The sequence below is a fragment of the Aulonocara sp. 'chitande type north' Nkhata Bay genome, linkage group LG23 (assembly GCF_057382095.1).
Source record: "Aulonocara sp. 'chitande type north' Nkhata Bay isolate Kocher_YH1m ecotype deep benthic linkage group LG23, A_spYH_male_GT1.1, whole genome shotgun sequence".
NCBI classification, from domain to species: Eukaryota; Metazoa; Chordata; class Actinopteri; order Cichliformes; family Cichlidae; genus Aulonocara; species Aulonocara sp. 'chitande type north' Nkhata Bay.
Window position 1 is genome coordinate 12,375,995 of NC_141365.1, and position 11,737 is coordinate 12,387,731.

Genomic DNA, 11,737 nt, shown 5'->3' on the forward strand with positions numbered 1-11,737 from the left:
CCATCAAACTCAGGGGGCGGGGTTAACGCTGCCCATGCAGCTTCTCTAACATTTGATTGGTTGCCGTGCAAAGTAAGTCAAAACAGGTCGATCCTAGAAAATCGATTGCTTGTGTAGACTTGGGGCAGCCAGTTATCCCAGAATGCAGATCAAATCACAAGCAGCAATGGTGGTGGTGTAGTTTTAAAATACCCCGTTGTTACACCCCGGCCTAGGCAACCGGGGTGCAACGCAGGAAAATAAAAATAAAGCAAAAACACACGAGAAAAAACTAATACGAACTTCCACAAAAATAATCCCAAAACGAGATTTAAAGCAAGATACCACATTTATTTACATCACCAAACACAAGACGTCAAACTATTTACAACGGGGGGGGAAGATCGCGACCATGACATACAGAAACACAGGGCTTAAATACATAGACGGAGCAATTAGGGAATGGACCACAGGAGGGAAACACAGCTGGGGCAAATTAGACCTGACGAGACAAGGAAACGTAAACTGAACACACTAAGATAACAACAGACCTTCAAAGTAAAACAGGAAACACATGACAGTCACGCAAAAACAAAACACTGACAACACCGAAACGTAACATTTCCCCACACCCAAAAAATCAAACATGTAACCCCAAGTGAAATGTTTGATCAAAAGCGGATGAAGGCTGGTGGAGGCTGGAGCGGTCCCATGAACCCCCAGCAAACGACGAAGGCTGGAGCGGTCCCTCGGACCCTCCAGCGAAGGCGGATGAAGGCTGGACCGGCCCTACGGACCCTCCAGCGAAGACAGACGGCTGAAGCGGTCCCTCCCTCGGACCCCACAGTGATTGGACGAGCCCCCATATGTTACACCCCGGCCTAGGCAACCGGGGTGCAACGTAGAAAAACAAAGATAAGGAAAATAAAACCACGAAGGCTCTCCGCCAAAATCCCAAAACGGAAGTGTCTCAAAACGAAAGTATTGACAAAACCCATTTACAGCTATTTACAACAAACTATTTATTTACAACAAAACACCAAACTATTTACAACACGGGGGAGATCGCGACCATGACATACAGAAACACAGGGCTTAAATACATAGACGGAGCAATTAGGGAATGGACCACAGGAGGGAAACACAGCTGGGGCAAATTAGACCTGACGAGACAAGGAAACGTAAACTGAACACACTAAGATAACAACAGACCTTCAAAGTAAAACAGGAAACACATGACAGTCACGCAAAAACAAAACACTGACAACACCGAAACGTAACATTTCCCCACACCCAAAAAAAACAAACATTTAAAACATACAACCCCAACGAAAAATGATTGTTCCATGTCCAGCCCATACGGCACCGGCCACCGTCCCGCAGGCGACGCTGATGACTGGACGGGTCCTCCAGTGGAAACGGAAAACCGGAGCGGGCCCTCGGACCCTCCAGCGAAGACAGACGAGCAGCTCACTAGCTGCAAAAACAGACACGCAGCCCACCAGCTGCACACACGGACACGCAGCCCACCAGCTGCAGAAGGCTGGAGCGGTCCCTCGGATCCTCCAGCGAAGACAAACGAAGCTGATGAAGGCTGGAGCGGTCCCTCGGACACTCCAGCGAAGGCGGATGAAGGCTGGAGCGGTCCCACGGACCCTCCAGCAGACGACGAAGGCTGGGGCGGTCCCTCGGATCCTCCAGCGAAGGTGGATGAAGGCTGGAGCGGTCCCACTGACCCTCCAGCGGAGGCAGATGAAACTGATGGAGGCTGGAGCGGTCCCCCTGACCCTCCAGCAGACGACGAAGGCTGAGGCGGTCCCTCGGACACTCCAGCGAAGGTGGATGAAGGCTGGAGCGGTCCCCCTGACCCTCCAGCAGACGACGAAGGCTGAGGCGGTCCCTCGGACACTCCAGCGAAGGTGGATGAAGGCTGGAGCGGTCCCACGGACCCTCCAGCAGACGACGAAGGCTGAGGCGGTCCCTTTTCTGTCACCAGCTACACTTTTAACAGTGTTTTAGCCGCGAATGTCGCGAGGTATGTCTGGTCAGGTTGTCAACATAGAACATGTTTGCAAAAGTGCTCAGATGTTTTCAGAGATTTCACTAGCTCTGCTAACAGTTAGCATGCAGAGTGCACCGAGGGGGTACATTAACCGGTTTGTTTACATATTCCACTCTCCGTGTTCCACATGTTGCATTCGCAGATTCTCATTTTCACCGAACGATCGTCTCTTTCCGCCTGGTCTTGTGTCTCTGTGCTTCTGTAACATAAAGAACGAGCTGACATTTTTCTCACGAAACCAGCGATCAGCTCAACAGACCCTCAGTTTACCTGCATGCATCCTCCTCCTCATCTGTCAGCTGTTTAACACCTGCTGCTAATTCAAGAAACACGCCTAGTTACCTGGTGATAGTCACAGTTTAACTGGGCAGCCGGTGCTCGATATAACGCAATGTCAGCGCATTTTTCTGCACAAGATAAGTAAATATAGTGTTTTCCCCGAGCGCAGAGCTGCTGGAGCTCGTTTCCTTACAGAGCACTTTATAGGCGAACAGCTTTATCAGCGGCTGATGTCCAATCACCGGCACACAGCTTTCAAACCTCAGCTGAGTTTTAGCTCTCAGTGGTTAAACGCTGGACTTCATTCACTCAGGTTCTGTCTGTCGGGTCACGTTTACTTCGCTGTTTTATTTACAACTGAGCAAATCGGTTTGGCTGAGGTTAAAGTTACGTTTCATAACTGCATAGTTTCACAGACGTTTAATGGTTCACTGGCACATGTGTTAGACTGAACTATCATCTAAATATCATCTGTTTTTTAATAGTTATTCAACTGTATTCTAAGCACCAGCTGTCTGTTAGAATGTGATTTTTTTTTCTCTCTCTGTTGGCAGAGGTATAAAAATGCGCAGGAAAATCTGACATGCATGGCGAACTTCACCGACGATATTTAGGGAGGAATAAACACACATCAACCATAAATGAACCATTTGTCTGTCTCCATAATTGAGAGCATTTTCTCTTCTTATGTCAACACTCTCTCTCTTTTTTTTTCCTTTTTTTTTGCTTTTTCGGTCATGTTATGTTTACCTGTCAAAGGCTTGTTACAAACTATGAAACACATCGTGCAGACTTCTGGATGTTAGAAGAAAACGAATACTGCTCATGAATGAGACTAAAGGCAGGAAGGTGTCCTTTAAAACTAAAAATGTTAATAGGACCTCCCTGTTTATATCATAGTTTATGATATAGCACGTGTATTTCAGTAATAGCCTGCTGAGGCCACTATACGTGCTGGCCTCATATCAAATGTGAAGGCAGACTGAGTCTATGTTTGACGTTTTTTATATCTAATCTTCCTTTTCAAACATTTAAACAGCAGCGAGTCTGCAGCTGAGGGAATACAAATTCAAATTGTCGGAACAGGTTTGCTCGTTTCTTGGATTCATTTGGTGATTTATTAAATGTATAACTGTTATTCTAATCTGCTGCTGAGTCTCTTACACTTTTCTTTATGCTGTATATTTTCACGTCTCTGGAATAGTTGGCAGTTAGATAGTCAGCTGGGAAACTTTGTGTTAACTCATGGAGCTGAGGATATCGTGGATATGCTGACCTCGCTGCGTGGTGTACAGAGCGAGGTCAGCATGATTAATATTCACAATAAAAATATTAGCCGAACATCATGAAGTCTGTATGTGTTTCATAGTGTCGAACAACCTTTGTACAGTTAAAGCCAGCAGTTACTACATGACGGAAACACCAACGTTATCTCTTTTATGTGTTTATACACAGGTCACGCTGATTACTGAACAAAAACCCAAAGATCAGATGTTAAACAGATTTATTTGCTCTCTCTCCTCCTTAAACATGTTTTTAATGTTAGTTATAATTCAGAATTGGCGACTGAAACACGTAGGACACATAAGAACATCAGGAAATAAAACACCGATAAATATAACCTCAGTAAAAGAAGTCAGCGGGGGTTACTACAGCTGTGTACCGGGGCCTGCGCTTTGTCGGTGGGATTGCTTGCGAGGCGAGCGGGTCTATCCCACGCTTTGCCGTGAGACTGGGCAGACATCTCCGAAATCATCGAAACACTTTTGCAAAGAGGCTGTATCTTGACAAACCGACCAGACACATGAAGATTAAACCACTACATTCTCGGCTAAAAAAATATTAAAACGGTATTTGGTAACACACAAACAGGGTTTTTCAAAGCTCAGTTCTGTTAGCTTCCACATGCCGGTTGTTGTGTGCTAGAAACAATGGCCACCAGGCCAAAGCAATGGTTTTGACTCGATCAGCGTTAACCCCGCCCCCTGAGTTTGATGGGTGAGGCTGACAGATAAAATTATTTCATGACGAGAGCCAGGCGCCAAGACTGCCAAAATGAAATAAATAAATATATCATTAAATAATTAATTAAATGTGTCAATAATTAATTAAATGTGTCAATAATTATTTAAAATGTGAAATACATAAATAATTAATTAAATGTGTCAATAATTAATTAATTAAATGTGTCAATAATTAATTAAAATGTGAAATACATAAATAATTAATTAAATGTGTCAATAATTAATTAATTACATGTGTCATAACTATTTATTTAATTAATTAATTCCAATTTTAATTAATTATTGCCACATTTAATTAATTATTTAATGGTGTATTTAATTAATTCATTATGGCAGTCCTGGCGTTCCATACCCTCGGGTTCTCTTAATTAGCGGTCTCCAACCTTTTTTGCACCACGGACTGGTTTATGCCCGACAATATTTTCACGGACCGGCCTTTAAGGTGTCGCGGATAAATGAGGGAGGGGCTAATAATCGGCTCAGTCATTTTTAATGATCTTTGAAAGCCCAGATCGTAATCTTGATTAAAATTCGATTAATTGAGCAGCCCTAGTTAACAGTATCAGTCCAGCTGTTTTTCATCAAACTGTCTATTGTACTGCAAATTTGCTCCAACAACAACAACAACAACAACAATAATTATTATTATTATAGTGACATCATTATTATTATTATTAATAATAATAATAATAATAATAATAATAAAAATAATCATAATCATAATAAATTTTATTTAAAAGCGCCTTTCAAGACACCCGAGGACACTTAACAATAGCAATAATAAAAGCATCATACTGAAAATTGTACATTTTAATTTGTTATTGACCCCTTTACCCCTACTCCTAACGTGTATATTTATTTTCCTACTCTTCTTATATTTATTGTTTGTTTGGTTTTTTGCACTGATGTAACTGGGGCACACATAGTAGAACAATGACAAAATGAAGAACAATAAAAAAACAAGATAAAATAAATAAACATTTCACAGTGAATATGCAGACTTGAACCCAAATAAACAGGAGGAGGGAACCAATGTTTTTTATATCTGGGGGCAGAGAGTTCCACAGCCTGGGAGCTGAGCAACCGAAAGCTCTGCTTCCCATGGTGCTGACATGGAAAGAAGGCACAGCACATTGGATAGAAGAAGATTGAAGTGAGTAGGCAGAAGAGGTAGTGCTTAATAGGTCAGAAAGGTAAGGAGGAGCAAGGTTATGAAGGGCCTTGAAGGTGAGCAGAAGAAGCTTGTACATTATTTAGAATTTCACATTGTTTTTACTTCAAGATTCATTAGCATCTAACAGTGCTGAGGTGTGCCAATGCACCGTGAAAACTAAACAGAAACACAAAATACATCTTATTCGATGTTTATTATTAATATAAACTCAAATATAAATCAAAGTAATAAATACAACAAAATATCAACTCAGCAATCAGGTACAGGTTAAAACATCTACTTCGCTCCGCCTCCCAAGGGCCGCAATGTGTTTACTTTGTTAGACTCTGGTATCACACTGCCTTGCGCTTCATTGAGAGCAGCATTCTGGCACATGTACACCACAAGTCTTTGATTTTCCGGTCTGAGCTGGGAAGTGCAGCTTGTCGCTAACTAAGTGACAGAGCCCTCTACTGGACACTACTCATAACTATACAGCTTATACCAATAAACAAAAATGGACCTTTACAGCTCTGAACCTGAGGTGAAGAGAGAACCGTGGAGTTTTCAATAGTGAGAGTGAAATGATTTGCCTTCAGTAGGTTGGATTTAGTGCCAATAAGAAGGATTTCAGTTTAAACCTCACTGAGCTTGAAAATTAGAGCTGAACCAGGATTTTAATTCAGATAAGCATTCTGTAAAAGAAGAAGGTGGGAGGGAGGTATCAGGCCAGCAGGAGAGCTATAACTGGATGTCATTGGCAAAAGAGTGAAAGTGAGCTGCCTTTCTAAGAAGTAGTTCCTTTTCTGTGAAGTAATGACATTTCACTACAAATTCAATTCAATTCAATTTTATTTATATAGCGCCAAATCACAACAAAAGTCGCCTCAAGGCGCTTTATATTGTACAGTAAATACAGAGAAAAACCCAACAATCATATGACCCCCTATGAGCAAACACTTTGGCGACAGCGGGAAGGAAAAACTCCCTTTTAACAGGAAGAAACCTCCGGCAGAACCAGGCTCTGCTGCGACCGGTTGGGGTGAGAGAAGGAAAACAGGATGAAAGACATGCTGTGGAAGAGAGACAGAGATTAATAACAGATATGATTCAATGCAGAGAGGTCTATTACAGTTTTTTCTGAATGCTTAAACCCTAACTGTGATTCTTATAGCACAATTTCTAAAACTATTAATACTTATAGCAAAACCACTCACTGAGTTTGCAAAACTAAAAGCACAAACACTGCTTTGCACTCAGTTTGCCATTTTGTAACACACACTTTGCAAACCTGTAGCTACAATCCACTGCACAACACTCTTTTTGGAGAACTGTAAACACAACTCACTGCACAACACTCAATTTCCAAATGATCAGTGCACTCCTAGCAAAACTATACACATTTATGGCTATTATTTACACTATTTTGCCAACTGTCTGGCACACTGCCACATGTGAAAACTTTTTTAGATAATTAGTTCACTTTGCAATCAGCCTAAGCACTATAATACAGGTAAGCTCTGTGTGTGGAGTACAATGGAGGGAGCAGGAAGAGTGAGAAGTAGAGGAGGCCGAGGAGGACGTGGAGGTGAAGAAGTAGGACGAAGAAGACGACAAGGACAAGGAGGAGCAACAGGAGGACGAGGAGGGGGGAGAGGAGGACGAGGAGGGGGGGGGGGAGAGGAGGACTAGGAGGGGGGAGAGGAAGGGTAAGAAGAGTAAGAAATAGAATTGCTGATGACATCAGAGCTACAATAGTGGACCATGTAATCAACCGTGGAATGACCCTGAGGGAAGCTGGCCAATGGTACAGTAATACCTACAGCATGTTCTAATCACTCCAATAGGATATTATGGTCAACAGTATCGAACACTGAACTGAGGTTTAGCAGGACAAGCACAGAGATGAGTCCACTGTCAGAGGCCATAAGAAGATCATTTGTAACCTTCACTAAAGCTGTTTCTGTGCTGTGATGAGTTCTGAAACCTGACTGAAACTCTTCAAATAAGCCATTCTTCTGCAGATGATCTGTTAGCTGTTTGACAACTACAGGGCGACCGTGGCGCTGGGGGTTGGGAAGCGCATCTGTAACCAGAAGGTTGCCAGTTTGATCCCCGGGCTCTCTGTCCTGGTTGTTGTGTCCTTGGGCAAGACACTTTATCCTACTGGTGTTGGCCAGAGGGGCCGATGGCGTGATATGGCAGCCTCGCTTCTGTCAGTCTGCCCCAGGGCAGCTGTGGCTACAACTGTAGCTTGCCTCCACCAGTGTGTGAGAGTGAATGAATAATGGCATTGTAAAGCGCTTTGGGTGCCTTGAAAAGCGCTATATAAATCCAATCCATTACTCTTTCAAGGATTTTTGATATGAAAGGAAGGTTGGAGATTGGCCTATAATTAGCTAAGACTGCTGGGTCTAGAGATGGCTTTTTACAGTTTTTTCTGATTGCTTAAGCACATTTTTTGTAACTATTGGCTAATTTTGCAAAACTCTTCACACAAATAAGAAAACCTGTCACCCAATAATCAAAACATTGTAGTTCTCTTGTAAAAGCAAACACAGCTAGATTAACTCTTCACACCTTCGTAAAAATGGTGTTTCCGTATCAAACAGTACACACAAGCCATCATCTACTAAGCACACAATGCGCCAACTGCACACTGATGGTATGAATACAAAACACATCTGGCTTTTGCTTTCTCTGTGCACAAGGTAGGCTATGTCAGTTTGGGCTCATACTTCTGTCATAGATCCATAAGCATAGAGGGATCCAAACTTCAAGTACTGGTGTTTATTCAAACACATCAAAACAAACACATGTGTTTATTTCCAAGTATAGGATTATTTGCAATCGCCATAATGACTATATGGGTTACTTGGTCTGCAGTGAACATGCTTCCTCTGCCCCCAGCATCTGGTCATCTAGCAATTCTGTAAAGTAACAATTTCAGTATTTGTACATCAAAGGTATTGGTGTGTTTCTCATTGGCATATGGCAGTGCTACAAATCTTTGTGCGAAGTGACTGTACTAACCGATTCTCATTTCAAGATGTCCTTATGGTGCTTGCTACAGTGTAGCGGCTCGAGTTAGGCTGGACCCGTTGGCCAGCTTCCCTCAGGGTCATTCCACGGTTGATTACATGGTCCACTATTGTAGCTCTGATGTCATCAGCAATTCTATTTCTTACTCTTCCTACCCTTCCTCTCCCCCCTCCTCATCTTCCTCTCCCCCCTCCTCGTCTTCCTCTTGCTCCTCCTTGTCCTTGTCGTCCTCTTCATCCTACTTCTTCACCTCCACGTCCTCTTCCTCGGCCTCCTCTACTTCTCACTCTTTCTGCTCCCTCCATTGTACTCCGCACACACAGCTTACCTGTATTATAGTGCTTAGGCTGATTGCAAAGTGAACTAATTATCTAAAAAAGTTTTCACATGTGAAAGTGTGCCAGACAGTTGGCAAATTAGTGTTAATGATAGCCATACATGTGTATACTTTTGCTAGAAGTGTGTTGGAAATTTGGTAATTGAGTGTTGTGCAGTGAATTGTGCCTACAGTTTTGCAAAGTGTGTGTTACAAAATTGCAAACTGAGTGCAAAGCAGTTTTAGTTTTGCAAACTCAGTGAGTGGTTTTGCTATAAGTCAGAATAGTTTTAGAGATTGTGCTACAGGAATCACAGTTAGGGTTTAAGCATTCAGAAAAAACTGTAATACAGGTAAGCTTTGTTTGTGGAGTACAATGGAGGGAGCAGAAAGAGTGAGAAGTAGAGGAGGCCGAGGGAGAGGACATGGAGGTGAAGAAGTAGGATGAAGAGGACGACAAGGACAAGGAGGAGCAAGAGGAAGACGAGGAGGGGGGGAGAGGAAGGGTAGGAAGAGTAAGAAATAGAATTGCTGATGACATCAGAGCTACAATAGTGGACCATGTAATCAACCGTGGAATGACCCTGAGGGTAGCTGGCCAACGGGTCCAGCCTAACTCGAGCCGCTACACTGTAGCAAGTACCATAAGGACATCTTGAAATGAGAATCGCTTAGTACAGTCACTTCGCACAAAGATTTGTAGCACTGCCATATGCCAATGAGAAACACACCAATACCATTGATGTACAAATACTGAAATTGTTACTTTACAGAATTGCTAGATGACCAGATGCTGGGGGCAGAGGAAGCATGTTCACTGCAGACCAAGTAACCCATATAGTCATTATGGCGATTGCAAATAATCCTATACTTGGAAATAAACACTTGTGTTTGTTTTGATGTGTTTGAATAAACACCAGTACTTGAAGTTTGGATCCCTCTATGCTTATGGATCTATGACAGAAGTATGAGCTCAAACTGACATAGCCTACCTTGTGCACAGAGAAAGCAAAAGCCAGATGTGTTTTGTATTCATACCATCAGTGTGCAGTTGGCGCATTGTGTGCTTAGTAGATGATGGCTTGTGTGTACTGTTTGATACGGAAACACCATTTTTACGAAGGTGTGAAGAGTTAATCTAGCTGTGTTTGCTTTTGCAAGAGAACTACAATGTTTTGATTATTGGGTGACAGGTTTTCTTATTTGTGTGAAGAGTTTTGCAAATTTAGCCAATAGTTACAAAAAATGTGCTTAAGCAATCAGAAAAAACTGTAATTCATGAAATTTGAGAGATGTAGTCATTGAATGCATTTTGTGCCAAAACAATGATAACTGATCCTCAGTTTAGCCCACATAGACTTCTGTTGTGCTCACTGTGTGAGGAGTTTTGCAAAAGTGACCTAAGTATTGAGAAATGTGTCCTAGCGTCTGTAAAAAACTGTAACACACCAAGTCAATTTCCATTTTGTAGATATGAACCTGCATTGCATAACAATGTTGATATTTTTAAAAAATATTACATTCCCACTAAACATTGGACATTGGGGAGACGTGCAGATCATGTCAATATTGAGTCCATTGGTCTTAAAAATTTGAACTTTGGACTGGATAATGTTTTTGGATGTCAGGTGGACGTCTATGACAGGTGCAGGAAACTTACGTGATCAATACTGTCATGGTCCCTGTGCCTCACCAGCTGATTCTGTATTAGGTAACATGTTTTCTCTCTCTCTCTCTCTCTCTCTCTCCTGCCGGGGCGATGCTCATTATGGGCTCCCGCCCCTGGCCCACGCACCTGCTGCCGATCGGGATAATCACAAGGCCGATTTAAGACAGCAGCACTGTGTCACTCGTCGCTGGATCGTTGAGTTATCAGCGTCAGTCGCTCAGTAGATTGTAAATAAGGATCTGTGAGTTCGTTCCGTCTGTTCGCCTCTAACTATAATCTCTGTGTACAGATCTATCCCGGACCTTTCCCTGCCTGCCTGTCATCCCGTGGACGAGTGAGTGGATGGTGTTTCCCCAGTGTGGGGAGTGAAGAGAGAGAGCCTTTGGAGGACGTCAGATTCCCGTCTTTTCCCTCACATACCCTGGACCCCCCTCCCCTCCCTCCAGCACTTTGTAAATAGCATCACCTGGTGTCGTTGTGTAAATAAAATCTGTAAATCCTGTAAGGAGTCCCGGTCTGCGCCTGAGTCCGTTAACTGAAACCTGACAAATACATTTTTTTATTTACAAATATTACCATTGCTGCTATCAACATAGTATATATGAATACAGATTATTTATATTTTATTCAGTATATATGGGGTGGGGGGCTGGGGAGGGGTTTTACATTTTCACAAGTATCCTGTTTTATTGTGAAGAGCTTTGTAAGAGGAAGTAAATGTAGTTGTGATCAGTAGCAGGACTGAAAGAAGTTTGTTTCAGTGTGTATGTATAAATTGGACTATCTACTCGTTTTTGTTGATGTTCACATTTTGAAACTGTCTATGAGAAGCTGGGGACATTTCTGCTCAACATCCACTGAGCAGCTGCTCACTTTTGTTTTAGCTCAGGAGGCCAGCAATCTCATAGATGTCTGCTGATCACTCTGCACTCCTTCACACATAACTGTTTCTTTACTAAAACATGCCTTACACCTTCTGGAAACACGGGACTACAGAGCCTCTAGAAGCAGTATAAAACCAATGATTTTAAATTTGACACTGAAAAGACGTGAACATTGACCATATTTGGACCGTGCATGGAGGCCCTATCGACATCAACACTAGAAGTTTAGTAGATGTTGAAAAAAAGATGTCATATTGACATCCATGTCTGCTCATGGTGGATGACCAAATTGTGGACCTGGTTTGGATGTCCAGAATTGGTTAGGGCCT

General features: G+C 42.6%; 1 pseudogene; it reads right to left on the reverse strand.

The window, feature by feature from the left end:
* Positions 1 to 771: 771 nt before the first annotated feature.
* Positions 772 to 10,532, reverse strand: LOC147301323 (uncharacterized; annotated as a pseudogene).
* Positions 10,533 to 11,737: the final 1,205 nt, after the last annotated feature.